The following is a 14,819-nucleotide window of genomic DNA, read 5'->3' on the forward strand; positions in this document are numbered from 1 at the left end:
AAGTAACAAATCACATGTCTCTGTCTGTCTCTTGCGCTTCCCATCTGCCTTGCCTGCCCTAACTCAGTCTCCACATCTTGCTTCTCCACCAGGGGCATTGTGTTCAGGTTGTAACACCTAGTGGTTAACCAGGAAAAGCATCACTTGTTCTGACTGCTTGAGAGCAAAACACACAAAAACCTTCTAGGAGAGCAGACCCCAAAGTGGATCTTGTGGTTTCCTGTACCCGGAATGCAAAAATCCAGTGGAAGTGTTCAGAACAAAGAATTTATTCTCATTTTTCACTGTCTAGCAGGATCCAGTAGTGCTGTTTAGTATATTATCATTTTACAAAGTTCTAGGAAATGAAGAGTCACTTTAACACCACCCTCGCTCAACCCACACACAAACTGAAGTAAACAAAATGTGCAGTTAGGTGCATATGTTTTACAAATCTGATGGTATAAAATAATAGGGCCATTTTGGAAGAGGGGCACTTTTGAAGAGTAATCATCTAACGATAAAAGTGTTATGACTCATCTACTGGAAGAGGGTCTCAGCAGTGCACCAAGGTCATAGAAATTTGAAAAAGTTCTTAATGTCTGACACTCTTTCCCTAATGCTAATATGGATATAGAATTAGACTGTGCCCCTTAATGGCCTTCCCCCAGTAAGAGATATTTGGTCTGGCTCTAGGTTCATAGAACCTAACATCTGGAGTCTGCTTATACTCCTAATCTCAACTTTTCCAATTCCCTGACTAAATATGCTCTTCCCAGTTCTGTATTCTATTTCCCAGAAGCTTTGGCTACAATGAGAAATCATTCCTATAATTATGGTGTGTTATATGGCACAACTGACCTTGAGATAAGAAAATTATCCAGATAGAACGGATCTAATCTGTTAGAACTGCTTTAACAGGCAGAGAGTTTTTTCCAGCTGGTAGGTAGAGGAAAAGTGAGAGAATTTTTGTTCTCTTGTTGGTTTGAAGATCCACATGCTGTTCACATGCTGTGAATACCAGCAGCCTTGAGGAGCTGAGTGCCCTCATCCTACTCCCTGCCCAAGCTGATAGCCACATAGGATAGAGGGGCACCCAGTCTGATACCCAAAAGGAACTGAATTCTGCCAATGATTATAATGTTTGGAAACAAATATTTTTCCAGAGGCTCCAGATAAGAACCCATCTTGGTGACATGTTGATTTTGACCTTGTGAAACCCTGAGGATAGAACCAAGTTGCACCCACCTGTATTTCTGACCTATCAAACTGTGAGCTAATAAATGAATGTTATTTTAAGCTGCTAAATTTATGATAATATAGCAGCACAAGAATATACCCTATCATACTGCCCCCCCCCAAGGCTTGGTAGAAATAAATTGAAACTAAACAACAAAAACAAAACAACAACAACAACAAGAATTTTAAGTCTGAACAAAATGTTTTAGCGTACTTGGGAACTTTTGTTTTTTCCTTTAGATACTTGAGTTTGATCAAAGAGCAAGCTATGGTAGTGCCTTATTAATGAATGCCCATCATTGATCAAACTTTCAAAGGAATATTCAATAACTTTTAAGATAAAATAAGTGATACTTCTATATGCTGAGTAGAAATGGAATCCTATTTCATAATCACAAAAGAGCGTCTCTCTGTATCTAGGAGGGACCGACAGCAATGAGAGAGAATCAGGCTGTTGGCCTTAGTCAGACTGGAGTATTAAAAAAGAAAACATCACGGCCATTTATTTATCAACATTAGAGATTATTAACATGTTTAGAGAGTTGAGTTTTACAATAATACACTTTGCTACATCATTTATTATTTGATTCACTTGGATTTATCTTTAGGGAAATAGTGAAGTATTTAGCATAAATACTTATTTTACTATATGATAAAATGTGAATGTTTTATGGAAGCACACCCAGTAAAAAAAGGCTTTTTTGGATGGGTTCATTTAAGTTCAGCAATAAAGGGAAGAGACATGTAATGATCGCATAAAATCTTAGTAAGAGTATAAATTTAGATTATGTTCTAATCTGGGAATGGACTTTAGTATTTTTAAATGTGAATGATTAGCTTTGTTTATGGGTTTTTATATATATTAAAGAAAGCTTCTGTACAAGGCCCTGGAAAATGAAACTTGACTGACTAATGGTTGTTTAGAGAATATGTTCTAATTGAGTTTTCATTTAATTGTGATTTTTAAAATTTTGCCTGTGATAAATGAAAATCTTTCTCAAGTATTCTATTCTACTTTCTTGCTTTAGTAAGTATATTGTGTTGAAAATGAACATATTTTGAACTCTCACAGGTTCAAAGTTATTATTAACTCAAGGGTTAATGTCAACAACTTGAAGTCATTCATATGCTATTTATTTTAACTGGAAATTCTTATGTATTTATCTGAACTTTTTCATGTATCACCAGAAATCTTCTCTTAAAGTAAAATGCAGAGTAATAGAGTTCTGTGAAAGTTTCTTTGATTTTGGTTCTGGGTAACTGAGGGACATGTGTGGGTTTGTATGTTTACAATCCATAAAACTATAGAAAAATAGAAACATAAAGAGAAAAACATAAAAATCATACATAATCTCACCTCACTGTTCATCTCTCAGGATATATTCTTTGAGTTTTTTTCCATTCATCCAATAATAGCTATTAAATGTAATTTTGTTGAATATGTTATGTTAACCAATTTAAATATTAAAAGTAGTTAACTATATCAAATTATAGTTATATTAAATATGTTCCTAGTGTATTATAATAAACAATAAGTATAAAATGCTTATGTCCCTACCTAACTTTAAAGAAATATCTAAAATGTGGACAACATATAAGAAAGATGAAGAAACCAGTCTTAAAGAAAGAAAGGGGCTGATGGAGAGGGTAGAGTGTTAGAACTTTAAACGTAAATATAGGCTACTTCTTTCTAATGGAAGAGAGAAGTGACATGGAGTAATGGGTAATTTAGAAGGTGTTTATATTAGTCTTGGAATGTCGTCAGAGAGGCAAATATACACACATACTCAGACACATGTATATCCCCCCTGGACCTGGGTGGGTGGTAGTAAGGAAACACTGGGTTATTGAGAGTAAACCACAAAGAATTCCGTCACTGATGAGTAATTGAGGGTGACTCTCTTCCCAACAATGCACAATCTGTTCAAGACCTTAACATTCAAAGAAACCAGTGTTACTGCACATGGAGGGAAATTTTCTAGTGTACCCTGGGATGCATTTTCTTTCCCTATCGGTTAAATCATACAATTTTAGAACTGGGAGGAATCTTAGAAATATTTTAATACTACCTCATCTACTGAAGGAGGAATTAAAATCCAGGGAAGTAAGGTGGCAGGCTGAGAATCATTAAACCTTTCTGGCAATGGTCAAGAACTCTTGTCCCTTAATTTCTAGTCTACTGCCTTTCCCAGCTATGTGATAAAGTCAACTAGTCACATTTACTAGGGACCTTTCTATGTCAAGAAGATGTTTAAATGTAGTGATAATTAAAAAAAAAAATTTCATTGTCTCTGTCCTTGAGGCATTTACATGCAGGAAACAATTAGAATATAAATATATTCTATATATATTCCATATATTATTAAGCTAAAAATCATGTGAATTAGACTGAGAGCAACAATAGACACTAGGAGAAAGAGGTTGGAGCCATTAAAACATCTTTTTTTGAAGAAGTAATTTAGATTTTGGAAGTAAATGAAAGTATTCTTCAGGGTTTGGAATAGAACTGCCTTTGGAAATAGTTATCACAGTAATTTTTAATTTTCAAAATTTTATGTTACTGTTTAAAATTTTGTTGATAGTTTCATTTTATTTCACTATTGTTAGAGAAGATAACCTGTACAATTTATACCATAAAGTTTTTATTAAGACTTCTTTTTCTGCATTGGACAGATATTTCAACAATTTACTCTGTAGTATATTATTTAAATCTGTATATTTTTACTGTTCTATAATGTACTATACTTAGTTTATTTTTCTATGAGAACTATGGTTCTGTTAATGTTTTCTTATGTTTCTGTTAATTTTTGCTTCATTTACTTTAATACTATGTTATAAGCACATAAATATTACTGACTTTTATATCTTCATGGTGGTTTTTACCTACTTCATTAATATCAAATGGCCTCATTTCACTTAATAACATTTTCTAAACTTTCTCTTTACCTGAAATTAATTTGCTCACTTTCCCTTTATTTCCCAGCTGATCTTTTGCTCGGTCTTTTTCCATCCTTTCAGTTTAGGTGTATTTTTTCAAAGCTGTTCATAAGTTTTTAACAGTTTTGGGTAACAGCTGTATTGGGATATATTTCATATACCTTATAATTCACCCATCTAAAGTATAAGATTTAATGGCTTTTAATATATTTGCAGAGTTATGCAACCATCACCATAGTTTCAGAATAATTTTGTCACTGCAAAATAAAATCCTGTGCCTGTTAGTCATCATCTTCCAATAATCTCATCCCTTACCCTAGGCAATTACTAATCTACTTTCAGTCTCTCTAGATTTTTGCCTATTCTGGATATTTCTTATAAATGGAATTCTTACCGTATGTGACCATTTTGCTGCCTTCCTTTCATTTAGCATGAGGTTTCCAGGTTCGTACATGGTGTAGTATCTATTAGTAGTACTTCAGTCCTTTTTGTGGCTTAATAATATTCACTGTTATGTGGACAGCACACTTTTGTTTATCCATCATGGATTTTGGGGTTATTTCCACTTTTTAACTATTATGAATAACGCTGTTTTGAACATTCATGTACAAGTTTTTGTGCAAACATGTGTTTTCATTTCTCTTGCCTACATGGCTTCAAGTGGGATTATTGGGCGAAATGGTAAATCTCTGTTCAGTTTTTGGAGGAACTGCTGGACTGTTTTCTAAGGTGGGTTGCACCATTTTATAATCCCACCAACAGTGTATAAGGCTGTCAATTTCTCCACACCCTTGTCAACCCTTGTTGTTATCTGTCCTTTTTATATAGTCATCCTGATGGGTGTGAAGTTCCCATATTGTGGTTTTGATTTGCATTTTTCTGAAGATTATAATGCTGCATCTTTTTATCTGCTTGTTGGTTTATGCTTGCATATCATCTTTGGGAGAAATGTCTATTGGGTTTTGTTTATAATTCATTATGAGAATCATTACTTTTTAAGAGAATATCAAGCTATTTACATTCATTGACTAAACCAATATTTGTTTTTAACCATTTAATGTTTTCTATTTTTTGATACTTTGCTATCTGAAATTTATTTATTTTAACTCTTTTGAATGATTTCATGCTTATGAATACTATTTTCAACCATTTTGATGGTTCTATTTAAAATTTGTGATGTGTTAAAAAATTGTGAAGTCTTTTTCTTACAAATCTCTGGTTATTTAAATGGGATGAAAATTCAAACATACATCCTGATTTCCACTCAGGTAAAATGAAGCCTTTACTAAAAGTTTACTTCCACTTTCTACCCAGTTATAAAACAATATAAAATTTTTCAAGAAATGCATAAATTGACAAAAATGAACACTGAGATATCTGGGAAAAATTTGTTGTTTTCACACATAAATAAATTCTATAGCAATAAGAGTTTAGATTTATTACCCTTTGCTTCAAGAATACATACTTATTGGTTCTATTGTGTATTGATATTTGAGACTGCAAAATAAGCTTGATGATAAAGCATTGTGTTTTTTTTTAAATTTTTAGATTCCTTTTTGTTTTCCATACATTCAGGGATATTTTTATTATTTCTACACACAATATTTTTCAGTGTATGTTTATATAGAAATTTCTTTATTTTTGTCATTTAACCCTTCTTTATGTGACATACTTTGTTCTCCTTTATTTTATAGTTCCTAAATGTAGTTTTAATTATATCATTGATTTGTTTTTATGTCAAAATTTCTTTTTTCCTTTTTTTAAGATTTTATTTATTTATTTGAAGTAATTTCCAGTTATATGGAATTTTTTTAAAGATTTTATTTATTTATTTGCTTTTTTTTTCATCTTAAGTATTAAGTTTTAAACTGGCTTTTCATTCTCTTTTAATTCAATTCCATTTAGTTTTGCCAAATTATGTTTAACCAGTATCTACTGAGCATGATCAGCTATTGAGCATCATCGTATAATGACCTGTGCTGAAGATAGATAGATACAAACTTTGCTGTCATGGAACTTCACAGTGTAGTTGACAAAATGCTAGATCTGGGTGCATTCAACAGAAGGGGAAATACGTGCTGCTACATGAATACAGCATGAAATGAGGAATCTTATTTTGACAATGGCATAAGGGAAGACCTTTCAGAGAAAGAAAAAGTAAGGTGAAACATGAGGATGGGCACTATTAAACAAGTCAGGGTCACTGTGCCATAGGTGCCATAGGGACTGCTAAGGGACAGAGAGAATCCCTAAGCTTCCTGAAAAAAGCAAAATAAAGCAAAATCCAAAGGTGCCATAAGGGTCCCCAAAGTATAAGCTATCATCTGATTTTGTAAATAAGACCCATATCTTGTCCATACATTGTCTATGGCTGCTTCCATATTATGATGGCAAGGTTGAATAGTTGCAGAATGACATTATGCCCTGTAAAACCTAAAGTTTTATTATCTGGCTCTATACAGAAAAAGTTTGTTAACTCCCACTGCAGAGGGACAAAATCCAGTTTCAAAGCCGTCTGTCCGTTCATATGTCTACCAACTTTACCAATCTGTGTTAGAACACACCACTGAGCCAGTAGGCGTATTTTTGGGGAAGGTAAGTTCAAATTCTTACTCTCTTTGAGTTATGAGTGCACTATGTGGGTAAAATGACTTTTCCCCCACCGGTATTATCCATGGATGTGTAGCTTATAGAAATCCTCAGATAGTGTCAGCAACTAGTCTTCCAGCTTTTGTTTTTGTTTTTGTTTTCTGTGTATTGGCATTTTAGAGAGTCATCATGAGAGGTCCCAAGGGAAAATCTACACAGATTTAATTTTAAAACTGAATTATGTGTGTCACTTGAGATCTTAATAATAAAGTAATCTTTTTGGATTAGGAATTGATCACATGGCCTAACTTTTACATTCTGGGCTGTTCTAATCAAGTTCTTGATACCATTATTTCTTCAATTTACTCGTCTTAAAATACTTCAGTTAACCTTGAAACTCTCCACTCATTCTATTGATATTTCCCTTCCTTTCTGCTTGGAACAAAATAATATGACCCCTTTTGCATTGGCATGGTTGTGTTCCTTGTTCTCCTTGTCTCAAGTTGCTCTCCTGCAAATATCTATCTGTGCACTTTGCCAGGTAAAGACAGAACATTAATTGCCACTGGTGCTCCAGTCACTTCTCTATTCAGAAACTGCCATGGTACTCTATCACATGTAGTAGGGTTTGATGAACAATGGCCTGTACGCCAAATCTGACCCTCTGTCTGTTTCTGTATGTCCTGTGAGCCAAGAATCATTTTTACGTGTTTAATGGCTACAAAACATTTTTTTTAAAAATACTATTTCCTTATGTGTGAAAATTAATATGAAATTCAAACTCCATTATCCATAAATACAATTCTTTTAGGAGACAGACACCCTCATTCATTAGTATATCACCTATGGCTGCATTCCACCACAGGGGCAGAGTTAAGTAGTTATAACAGAGATGAAGTGACCCACAAAATCTAGAACATTTACTCTCTGGCTCTTTATAGTAAAAGTTTTCCAGCTTCTGGCTTATAGGATTAGTTCCAACTTCTTGGTCTCCCACCACATATTACATAATCTGACCTCTAGTAATTTTCTTACCCCAGCTCTTCCCATACAAATCTCAACTAAGTTGATTTTTTTATCATTTGAAATTATGAGAATTTCTGGTTTTACTCTGCTCATCTTGTGGCTTATCCTGTAATTAATGGTTCCTCTTTTCTACTTAAGAACTGCTTTTCCTTTGCAATCAATGAAAATTTAAACTCACTTATAAAGTATTCCTTGATTTGTCCCACCTTCAACACTTGACACATAAGAGTTGCTTCTTTAGTCAGGATAATTAATTCCCAAATGTGAGTAAACTCAATATTTCACAATTATGCCATAGTTTGATTGGGTGTTTGGTCAGCAGCTTCCACATGATATCTCCTTCCATCTTGTGATACTGATAGATTATTATTTTTTAAGTTAATATATAATGTATTATCTGCCCAAGGGGTACAGGTCTATGAATCATCAGTCTTACACAATTCACAGCACTCACCATAGCACAAACCTTCCCCAATGTCCATAACCCAGCCACCCTATCCTACCCTCCCACCCCAGCAACCCTTAGTTTGTTTCTTGAAATTAAGAGTCTCTAATGGTTTGTCTCCCTCCCCATCCCATCTTGTTTCATTTTTTTTTCCTCCATAACCCTCACAACCCCCTGCTCTGCCTCTCAAATTCCTCATATCAGAGAGATTACATGGTAATTGTCTTTCTCTGTTTGACTTATTTTGCTCAGCATAATACCCTCTAGTTCCATCCATATGATTGCAAATGGCAAGATTTTGTGTTTTTTGATGGCTGCATAGTATTCCTGTGTGTGTGTGTGTGTGTGTGTGTGTGTGCGTGTGTGTGTGTACCACTTCTTCTTTATCCATTCAGCTGTTGATGGACATCTAGGTTCTTCCCATAGTTTGGCTATTGTGGACATTGCTACTATAAACATTTGGGTTCACATGCCCCTTTGGATCACTACATTCGTATCTTTAGGGTAAATACCCAGTAGTGCGACTACTAGGTCATAGGGTAGCTCTATTTTCAACTTTTTGAGAACCTTCATATTGTTTTCCAGAGGGGCTGCACCAGCTTGCATTCCACCAACAATGTAGAAGGGTTCCCCTTTTTTTGCATCCTTGCCAACACCTGTTGTTTCGTGACTTGTTAATTTTAGCCATTCTGACTGGTGTGAGCTGGTATCCCATTGTAGTTTTGACTTGTATTTCCATGATGCCAAGTGATGCAGAGCACTTTTTCATTTGTCTGTTGGCCATTTGGATGTCTTTGCAGAAATGTCTGTTCATGTCCTCTGCCCATTCCTTGATTAGATTCTTCGTTCCTTGTGTGTTGAGTTTGATAAATTTTTATAGATTTTGTATACTAGCCCTTTATCTGATATGTCATTTGCAAATATCTTCTCCCATTCAGTCAGTTGTCTTTTGGTTTTGTTGACTGTATCCCTTGCTGTGCAAAGGCTTTTGATCTTGTTGAAGTCCCAATAGTTGATTTTTGCCCTTGCTTCCCTTAACTTCGGTGATGATTCTAGAAAGAGTTGCTGCGGCTGAGATCAAAGAGGTTGCTGCCTGTGTTCTCCTCAAGGATTTGGGTGGATTCCTGTCTCACATTGAGGTTCTTTATCCATTTTGAGTCTATTTTTGTGTTGTGTAAGGAAAAGGTCCAATTTCATTCTTCTGCAGGTGGCTGTCCAAATTTCCCAACACAATTTGTTGAAGAGACTGTCTTTTTTCCATTGGACATTCTTTCCTGCTTTGTCAAAGATTAGTTGACCATAGAATTGAGGGTCTATTTCTTGGCTTTCTATTCTGTTCAGTTGATCTATATGTCTGTTTTTGTGCCAGTATCATACTGTCTTGATGATGACAGCTTTGTAATAGAGCTTGAAGTCTGAAATTGTGATTCCTCCGACTTTGGCTTCTTTTTCAACATTCCTCTGGCTATTCAGGGTCTTTTCTGGTTCCATATATATTTTAGGATTACATGTTCCATTCCTTTGAAAAACGTTGATGGTGTTTTGATAGGGATTGCATTAAATGTGTAGATTGCTTTAGGTAGCATTGACATTTTCACGATATTTGTTCTTCCAATCCATGAGCATGGAATGTTTTTCCATTTCTTTGTGTCTTCCTCAATTTTTTTATGAGTACTTTATGGTTTTCTGAGTACAGATACTTTGCATCTTTGGTTAGGTTTATTCCTAGGTATCTTATGGATTTGGGTGCGATTGTAAATGGGATCGACTCCTTAATTTCTATTTCTTCTGCCTTGTTGTTGGTGTATAGAAATGCAACTGATTTCTATGCATTGATTTTATATCCTGACACTACTGAATTCCTGTATGAGTTCTAGCAGTTTTGGAGTGGAGTCTTTTGAGTTTTCCACATAAAGTATCATGTCACCTGCAAAGAGTGAGAGTTTGACTTCTTCTTTGCTGATTTGGAAGCCTTTAATTTCTTTTTGTTGTCTGATTGCTGAAGCTAGGACTTCTAGTACTATGTTGAATAGCAGTGGTAGTAATGGACATCCCTGTCATGTTCCTGACCTTAGTAGAAAAGCTCTCAGTTTTTCTCCATTGAGAACGATATTCACGGTGGGTTTTTCATAGATGGCATTGATGATATTGAGGTATGTACCCTGTATCCCTACACTTTGAAGAGGTTAATCAGGAAAGCATGCTGTACTTTGTCAAATGCTTTTTCAGCATCTATTGAGAGTATCATATGGTCTTGTTCTTTCTTTTATTAATGTACTGTATCACAGTGATTGACTTACAGATGTTAAACCAGCTTTGCAGTCCAGGAATAAATCCCACTTGGTCATGATGAATAATCCTTTTAATGTACTGTTGGATCCTATTGCCCAGTATTTTGGTGAGAATTTTCACATCTGTGTTCATCAAGGATATTGGTCTGTAATTCTCCTTTTTGATGGAGTCTTTATCTGATTTGGGGATCAATCTGATGCTTTACTCATAAGATGTTTGGATGTTTTCTTTCCATTTTTATTTCTTGGAACACTTTCAGGATAATAGGTATTAATTCTTCTTTAATTGTTTGGTAGAATTCCCCTGGGAAGCAATCTGGCCCTGGGCTCTTGTTGGGAGATTTTGATTACTGCTTTAATCTCCTTACTAGTTATGGGTCTGTTCAGTTCAGTAGTTTTTATCTCTAGGAATGCATCCATTTCTTCCAGATTGTCAAATTTGCTGGTGTATAGTTGGTCATAATATGTTCTTATAATTGTTTGTATTTCTTTGGTGTTGGTTGTGATCTCTCCTCTTTCATTCATGATTTTATTAATGTGGGTCCTTTCTTTTTTCTTTTTGATAAGTCTGGCCAGGGGTTTATCAATTTTATTAATTCTTTCAAAGAACCAGCTCCTAGCTTCATTCATCTGTTCTACTGTTCTTTCGGTTTCTATTTCATTGATTTCTGCTCTGGTCTTTATTATCTCTCTTCTGCTGGGTTTAGGCTTTCTTTACTGTTCTTTCTCCATCTCCTTTAGGTGTAGGGTTAGGTTGTGTACTTGAGACCTTTCTTGTTTCTTGAGAATGGCTTGCATTGCTATATACTTTCCTCTCAGGACAACGTTTGCTGTGTCCCATAGATTTTGAATGGTTGGGTTTTCATTATCATTTGTTTCCATGAATTTTTTCAATTCTTCTTTAATTTCCTGGTTGACCCCTTCATTCTTTAGTAGGATGCTCTTTAGCCTCCCTGTATTTGAAGTCTTTCCCACTCTCCTCTTGTGATTGAGTTCTAGCTTCAGAGTGCTTTGGTCTGAACAATATTCAGGGAATGATCCCAATCTTTTGATACTGGTTGAGACCTGATTTGTGACCCAGGATGTGATCTATTCTGGAGAATGTTCCATGTGCACTAGAGAAGAATGTGTGTTTTGTTGCTTTGGGATGGAATGTTCTGAATATATCTGTGATGTCCATCTGTTCTAGTGTGTCATTTAAAGCCATTATTTCCTGTTGATCTTTTGCTTAGAAGATCTGTCCATTTCCATGAGGGGGCTGTTAAAGTCCCCTACTATTATTGTAGCATTGTCGATATGTTTCTTTGGTTTTGGTATTAATTGGTTTACATAGTTGGCTGCTCCCATGTTAGGGGCATAGATATTTAAAATTGTTACATCTTCTTGTTGGATCGACCCTTTTAAGTGTGATATAGTGTCCTTCCTCATCTCTTATTATAGTCTTTGGCTTAAAATCTAAATTATCTGATATTAGGATTGCCAACCCAGCTTTCTTTTGATGTCATTGGCATGGTAAATTGTTTTCCACCCCCTCACTTTAAATCTGGAGGTGTCTTTGTGTCTTAAATGAGTTTGTTGCAGATAGCATATTGATGGGTCTTCTTTTTTTAACCATTCTGATACCCTGTATTTTTTGATTGGGGCATTTAGCCCATTTAAATTCAGGGTAACTATTGAAAGATATGGATATAGTGCCATTTGAATTGCCTGGTGGTGGGTATTATGGAGGGCACGTTTTCAATGGAGCACTGGGTGTGGTGCATAAACAATGAATTTTTGAACACTGAAAAAATTAAATTAAAAAATAAATACAAAATTTAAAAAATTAACTTTGAAAGACTAAAGGATCATGGGAAAAATCCATGAATTCTAGCTGTTGCTTTCCCCTAGCTCTGGTGTTCCACAGTTCTCATTGACTGGTAAACTTGGTCCTGGCTAGATGTTTTTGCTGATTTTATGGGGGAGGAACCTGTTTCTGTGATTTTTTAATGTCTGTCTGAGGCAGGATTGCACCACCCTTGCCAAGGGCCAGGCTATGTAATCTGTGTGGTTTTGGGCTTGGCAGCTTTTGTCCCCTGAATGCTTTCCATAGAGCTTTGGAGGAAAGGAATGAAAATGGCAGCCTTCCAATCTGCCACCAGAAGGAGCCAAGAGCTCGGGGCCCCACTCCTCAGTGTGCCTTCAGAGAAAAGCAGTCAGTCACTCCCATATTCCTGGTCTCTGGCCAAGCTCTGTGCTCACCAAGCTTTTCTATCTCTGGAGGACTGCCCCTTTTGGAGTCTCCAAACCCTGATGATTCCTGCAGCACATTCCTGTACCACTCTTCTTAGAGGAGAAAGTGAGTCTCCCTGTATCTGCTGTTTCTTGGGTTCTTGCTCAAAGAACAATGGCCAAGCTGTGCCTCAGATCATGGTTTAAGGTAACCCCTGAGCTGACAGCCCACTTCTTGACTCCATCTCTGGAGCCAGTTTCCCTACTCAGATACCTGGGAGCTCTCCTGCACTCAGGCACCCCTGGTCTTTTTGTTACCCCTGGGTCCTGAGACCACACTGTCCCTGCGAGTGCTCCACACCCCCCCCCTCCCACTTAGGCTTTGGAGCAATGTCCCTTAGTGGAGCAGACTTCTAAAAGTTCCAATTTTGTGTTCCACTGCTCTCTCACTTGCCAGGAGAACCCCTCCCTCCGTGGTGTATCTTCCCAAATGTTGCCTTGGATTCACTTCTCTGTACATCCTACCTTCTGGAAAGTGGTCAATTTTCTGTCCCTAGAATTGTTCTTCTTCTCTTCTCTCTCCTGTTGAGTTTATAGCTGTTCAGAATGGTTTGATTACTATCTAGTTGAACTCCTGGGACCTGATGATCTTTAAGCCTTCTATTCCTCTGCCATCTTGCTCCTCTCTGATAGTGATAGCTTCTAAGCCTTCAGTAGACTACTCCGCTGGAACACTTGCATTTAGCAATAGAGTAAGAAAGTTTGGAAAGCAGTTTTATGGTTGGCCTAGAAGTGACATACATGATTTTCACTTATGTTGTTTTGATCAATATCCAGTTACATGATATCAACTAATTGAAAAGGAACCTGGAAAATGTGGTCTTTCTTTAAATCTTGGAGGAATTAAAATTGGTAGACATCTGGCTGGGTTCTAGCACATTGCCAAAAAAATGTTAACTGTTCTGTGACTCTTTGAGGAAAGGAATTATACTTCTTTTTATGTATAAAAAGTATTTTGTACATTATGTTGTAGGTGTTAAGTAAATACATCATAGTGATATTTATGCCCACTCTCCATTTTAAGCAAGTAAAATTGTCTATTTAAAAAAGATTTATCTTTTAGGGGCGCCTGGCTCAGTGGGTTAAAGCCTCTGCCTTCGGCTCAGGTCATGATCCCAGGGTCCAGGGATCGAGCCCCACATCGGGCTCTCTGCTCAGCAGAGCACACTTCCTTTCCTCTCTCTCTGCCTGCCTCTCTGCATACTTGTGATCTCTGTCTGTCAAATGTCAAATAAATAATAAATAAAATCTTTAAAACAAAAACTGATCGGGGCACCTGGGTGGCTCAGTGGGTTAAAGCCTCTGCCTTCAGCTCAGGTCATGGTCCCGGCATCCTGGGATTGAGCCCCGCATCGGGCTCTCTCCTCAGAGGGGAGCCTGCTTCCCCTTCTCTCTGCCTGCCTCTCTGCCTACTTGTGATCTCTGTCTGTCAAATAAATAAAATCTTTAAAAAAAAAGATTTATCTTTTAAATAAAAGGGAGAAAAAGATAAAGAGCATGTGCAGGAGAGGCAGAGGGAGAGGGTTTAGGGGCTCCCAAGCAGACTTTCTGCTGAACATGGAATCCGACATTGGGCTTGATCCCACAACTCTGAAATCACAACCTGAGCTGAAATCAGGAGTTGGACGCAGAATCAACCGTGCCACCCAGGTGCTCTAAAGTTGTCTTTTTAAAAGGTTATTGGCTTCGGTCAAGGTGGCGGGGAAGTAGGAGGAGGCACCATTTCAACCTGTACCCTAAAGTGAGCTGATTACCTACCAAAGAACTCCAACCACCCATGAAATCAGCCTGAGATCAGAATTATACATGTCTGGATCTCTACAGGAGCAGAAGATGCCAGTGGCAGGTAAAGCAGACTGGGAGCGTTGGACTGATATCGGAAGATAAACAAAAGGGGGAGGGAGCCACCAGAGGTGACCGATTGGAAAGTAATACCCCAACACGAGAGTGCTCTACGTCTGGGGACCAGCATTAACTTGGAGTCTGGTTGAAAGCACTCAAAAAACAAAGAGCAAAGGATCGCGGGGGGTAATAGTATGAAC

The sequence above is a fragment of the Meles meles genome, chromosome 11 (genome assembly GCF_922984935.1).
Source record: "Meles meles chromosome 11, mMelMel3.1 paternal haplotype, whole genome shotgun sequence".
Classification (NCBI taxonomy): Eukaryota; Metazoa; Chordata; class Mammalia; order Carnivora; family Mustelidae; genus Meles; species Meles meles.